The following is a 6,238-nucleotide window of genomic DNA, read 5'->3' as shown; positions in this document are numbered from 1 at the left end:
TCGTTACAAAATCTTAATTAAATTATAATAAAAATTGAATTAAAGAAATTATATAAAAAACAAGAACTTTTGAAATAATTAATTTGATACTAATATTTGAGATATTTATTTTCGAAAATTTTATGATATATTAAAACTTATATTTTATTCAAAAATAAAAACATTATCGCTTTTTCAAAACCACTAAAAATCGTATTATATCGACATAGATAAATAATAAAACGAAACATCAAAATTGAGATATATATCACTATATTATTTGAGCACTCTTATAGTTATATTATAAAGTATTTGACAAAAACTCTTAACAGCCATCTTTTATACAAGAAATACTGTTTATTGATGCATAGTACTTAAAATTCAATATTACAAGTAAATTGTGCGTAAGTACAACTTATTAAGTTTCATATTGGAATTTGTGTAACTAACTGTAGATAAATCTATACTATATTATAAAACATTTGGAAAAGAACTCTTAAGAACCATTTTTTATGCATAAAGTACTGTTTATTGATACATATTACTTAAAATTCAAGATTACAAGTAAACTGTGCATGAGTACAGCTTTTTTTTTTGATTAACCTGGATATCCAACCTGCTATGCGAGTCGACTAATCCCAAGACGATCACCTACTTTGCATATAGCCCAGAGTCACCGCATTTGAACCTCCATGGCCACAAGGGGATTTTTATTCCTCCGTGAGTACATCTTTTTAAAGCTACATGTTTGGATTCGTGTAAGTAATTGCGGATAAACATAATCAAATATAGGATAAACATCTTATTTTAAATATAAAAAATCTAAAATATAACTAGAATAATTATTGAGTTCTAGCAAAATAATTAATTATTATCTTTGTGAAAAATTATATTATTAAACCAAATCTAAATTCACTCGGAACCTAAATTAAATTATAATAAAAAATTACATAAAAAATGAGAAAAATTAAATAGTTAATTTGATATTATTAATATATTTTTGTCAAATTTTTTCTATAATATCTTTAAATTTATATTTTATTCAAAAATAAAAACATTATCGTTTTTTCAAAATCACATAAGACCATATTATAACATCAACAAGATAAAGAATAAAAATAAATATTAAATAAAACTATATTTCACTGTATTGTGCGAGTACCTTTATAGTATAATCAAATACAGAATAAATTTTAAATATATATAAAATATAATTAAGACAATTATTGAGTTGTAACAGAATATTAAATTATTATCTTTATAAATTTATATTATTAAACAAAAATAAATTACTTCGTCATTAAACCTAAATTGAATTATAATAAAAAAAATGAATTAAATATATTACACAAAAAATAAAAACTTTTATATTTTTCTAATTTTTATGATAACTTCAAATTTATATTTTATATAAAAAAAACATGATTGATTCCCCAAAATCACATGATAGAGACCAAAAAAAAATGAAATATTGAAATCGAGATATATCTCGCTGCATTACGCGAGTTTCCTTCTACTATTATAAAATACTTAATAAAATTCTTAAAAATCAATTTTTATATATAAAATATTATTTATTGATATATTCTTAACACCTATTTGTAAATTGAAACTTGCATACTAAAAATAACATCTCAATAGAGTCCAACTTTGATATTCGATAATAATGAGAATTTTATTTAGAAATTCAATCAATCAATTATTAAAGGAAATGATTATAATGCCAATAATTTAATTTCTTTCTATTTTTACTTTTTTTTTTTTTTTCAAATTGAATCGTTCACCAACGTCCAAATTTTGAGGTGGACAAAATGATTGATTTTTGAATTTAAATATAACTTTAAATCACTTTTTAAATTATCCGTTAAATTATTTAACATTGTTTATCAAAATATCATCGAGTAGTCATATTTACCACTAAAAGTGGTTTGACCACTTAATTATTTTACACTAAATCATTCAGTAACTGCCAAACAATTTATTACTGTATTTTACTCAGAAAACTCTGATTGGGTAAAAGTTTTCTCCCTCATTTACTAGATAAAATTCTTGGTACTTACTATGTTTTTTTATTGGGTAAGATTTGTTGTTTCTATCATACCCACCAGTAAGAATTTGGTTAAATAATCTTTAATCTTTTTTTTTCTTATTAACCTGGATATCCAACCCGCTATGTGAGTCGACTAATCCCAAGACGACCACCTTTTTACAGATAGCCCGGAGTCACCGCATTTGAACCTCCGTGGCCACAAGGAGATTTTTATTTCTCCTTGGATTTGAACATGTGACCTCCTGAAACTTTTGACCTTTGGAATAATCCTTAATCTTGATAACTAAATTTTTGTTTTAACTTTTAGTTTTTATGTTAAATGAGTTCCCATATAATTTTTTTTTGTTTTTTATTCTGTCGAACCCCCTGACAACCAACCGAAACTCTCCTTTTTTATTAAAATTCTCATAGATGAATCTCTGTCTGCTCTTCTGTATCTTCCTGCTTCAAGTTTTATGTGCTATTTTTATTTTCATTACTGTTAATATGTTTTTACTCCTGAAACTATAAACAACAATTTCTCAATACTGTTAATCACTTCGTTCTCTGATAATTTTTTATTTCCTATTACTGTTAATCTGTTTTTAGCTTCGGTCCATTTACATCTCCGATATTACAAAGATCCGACTTCTGGCAAAACAAGCACCTTTGGTTTGGATTTCTAACTTCGCGATCAACTTTCCAAAAATGACAATTTTGTCATCTAACGTAGAATTTTTTTACGAAGTAGTCCAACTTTCATTTTTTTTTTTAACTGGATTCATTTTGGTCAAACACCTAAACTCATTTTACAACACTACAACAAAATCGAATTAGCCAATTAGAACGTCTAAAATGTAAAAGCGTCAAGTTTGTTAAAACACCTAATTTTGTTTATAGAACGTTTTTAGGCGTTTTAACAAGTTTTAGAACGTTTTTAAAATAAAGTCTCGTATTAACTATTTTATACAACTCTATTTGAAAAGATATCTTATAAACACAAATGTTCTGTAAAAAGATGGATTTATAAGACACTCATCAAAAGTGTCTTGTAAAGTAGCTAATAAGACACTTTTAGTTAAAAACAGTATAAAAAGTTTGTTAAAACACCTAAAAGTGTCATATAAACCTATTATGACGTTTTAGATATAACGGCTTATAGTTTGGTTCTATAAACCTAATTTCTATAAAATATTCTATTAGGATTCATAGACAATTTAGACGGGTTTGTGTGGACCGGTTAGAGTTGCTGACAATCAACTTTTACTAAAATACTTGATTTTACGTTTTTGTCCTTTTCTATATTTAGATGTGAGTCTTTATTTAAACGAAATTACATTCTAGGGTCGATAGAATCATGGGCATAAAAAGATGTTCAAAATAAATTTCATAAATTATAAATTTAAATTCAAGGTTAATTTTTTTTAAATAAATAATTTTCAAAATAAATACATAAAAAACTTAAAAATTACAAATAATATTTTTAATTTACTTTATATTTAATGGTGTAGTTAATGACTATAAAGCCCTTTGTTTACGTTTCAATCCATTGCCATGGTGTGCATATCAAGTTAAAAATTGAACTCAAAGTAATGTATGGAGTTGACATATTCGGATAAATTGAATGAAAGATTAATGTACTTAATTTGATTTTTATTTCAGGTAACGTATTTTCAAAATTTTCATTCTAGTACTTAAAACATAGAATTTTAAATATTTAACTACCAGAGTAACCGATTAACGTATTAACCGGTTATCATGTTGATGAGGCGAGTAATGAGATGAAATTGGGCTTAATAGCAAATAATACTGAGTTGGATATTGCATCACTCGCCACATCAACATTGTAACCGGTTAATACTTCAACCAATTACCCATGTACCATGTTTATGTGGCGAGTGACAGTATGAATCGATCTTTTTTTTTTTTTTATCTTTTGATTCATTCAAATTCCGAAATTAATTACAAATACTTTGTATGTTTTTTTAATACTAATATTTTCAAGAAAAAAAAAACACACACACACACAAGGGAAAGTTTTTTTTAGAGAACTCTCTAAAGCGTGAGATCTCTGAGAACCAGTGCATCATGTGATATTTCATATGATTTTTTTTATCTATGGCTATAACATAAAAGAAGTTATTAACATATATTTATTTTGCAACGTGCTTGTGTAACACCTCAAAAACAGGAGAAAATTTAAATCTTTAAGAGAAGTTTAACCAAAAGTCGACATACGAAAAAGCCTTTAAACATAAAATCACCTAAAAGTGGAATAGTAAATTAGTAACGTGAACAAAGTCTCAGCAGCAGCCATGTTACGAGCTTTTGAGCTCGTTTTTCACTCATTTCTTGCTCCTTTTATTTCCCTCTTTTTTACACCAAAGTCTTAGCAACACTTTTACCAAAATTTTGACACAATAACACAATTTTTTTCGTCAATAAATGAGTTCCATTTTCTTATTTACTGAAACCCAACAATTTTGAATACCATATCGACCAATATAAACTTACATCTAAGACATGAGATTAATATGGTTCAATAGGAAAGTTAAAAACGAAACTACTGACATAAAAACCACAACATTTGGTTGAGTATTCTTACCATGATCGAAGAAAAACCGAAACTTAAACCCCATGGCTTCTTCCTTCGATTTCTCTCTCTACATTTGATATTTGATGATATTTTATGTGGGTAAATGATCAAAAGAAATATATGGACCAATTTATACTTCAAAATCGGCCGATACTTCTAATTGAAGATCAACAATAATGAGATGCACTAGATCAATTCTCGTATCAAGCGCAATTGATGGGGTGAGGATGACATTAAAGGTTATCAATGGTTCAGATTCTTTCTTCTTACACAATACTTCGTTTCTATATAGAATTGGTTTCATGTGAGACTAGCTTGTATTCATAAGATCTGTAAAATCACAAAATAACACTGAATCTTCACAATAATTCATTGTGAATGTATGAAAAACAACGAACCCCTCACAGCAAAAACAATATGAAGGTTTACTTTCACAAACATTCACAGTGTTTTTGCTATGAAGGTTCATTGTTATTTTACCGGTTTTTCGGGTCTCATGAAAACAGTCTAGTCTCACATGATCCCAAGTCTTTATATGTGTGTGTGTGTGTGGAGGTTCAATTGAAAAAAAAGTAAAAATACGAAACATAGAACATATAAATCACATGTGATTAAAAAGCGTGATTAAATCACGTAAGTTGCAGGGCCATGTCACATGCGCACGACGCACCTTTTTAGTTTGACCCTGTTCCTTATGGGAAAATGGTATAACTAGTCATTTTGACCGGCAAATTTACCTTTTAACCACTTCTCTTCTACATTTTCAACAAAATCACCACCTCTGCAGGTAACCATTCCTCAAGTTGCGAAGAGGTTAAGGAAAATTTGAAAATGGTCAGCAAGTAAAACATCCGCAACCGGGACCAAATCTGTAAATTAGTCTAAATACAGGTACCAAATCTGTAAATTAATCTAAATACTTCCTCATCTTGCTACAATGCTACTTACGGACCCGTTCAGATATTTGTTTTTCTTTTTCTTTTTAGACCCTCCACAAGTTGAGGAAGTCTTCCTTGCGGAGATGATGACGATGATTTTGTTGAAGAGGTCAGAGAGAAATGACTAAGAGTTAAATTTCTCAGTCAAAATGACAACATTTGTTAATTCCTCATTCCTTAATCACATGTGATTTAACTTTAAAAAACAGATGTCATATAGGTGTTATTCTGATTTGACATCCATCCATATTATCATACTTTTTGTCAATGTTCGCACGTTTTCAACGTTTTCACCATTCTCATTAAAACTCGTCCCCTGTTGACAAATGATTAACCGTTGAAATTAAACAAATTATATCCATTTATGAGTATTCACATGAGTATGTTGAACCATTCTCTTACAATCAATAAATTGGTGGGATATTAACATGGACAATAACTATGTCTTAACTATTTTTTAAAGGTCAATATAATTGTTAGTCCCGAAGGGCAAGGCAATAMGCAGAAAGTAATTGTAGAAGGGGGGGTTGAATACAATTACTCAGATTTTTTTCAACTTTTTAATTCTTATTGATTTATATCAARAAWTAATAYACACAGAAAAACAAAAGATTGTTGCGGAAGATAGGAAAGGAAAACCTAACCTAAACAATCTTACAAAGAGAAGAACTTTCAAGAACAACACAGAGAGTTCTT

Source organism: Cynara cardunculus (genome assembly GCF_001531365.2).
Source record: "Cynara cardunculus var. scolymus isolate 2C chromosome LG 10, CcrdV1, whole genome shotgun sequence".
In the NCBI taxonomy this organism is placed as follows: Eukaryota; Viridiplantae; Streptophyta; class Magnoliopsida; order Asterales; family Asteraceae; genus Cynara; species Cynara cardunculus.
The sequence above is the reverse complement of the archived record's forward strand: the minus strand, read 5'-3'. Positions refer to the sequence as shown.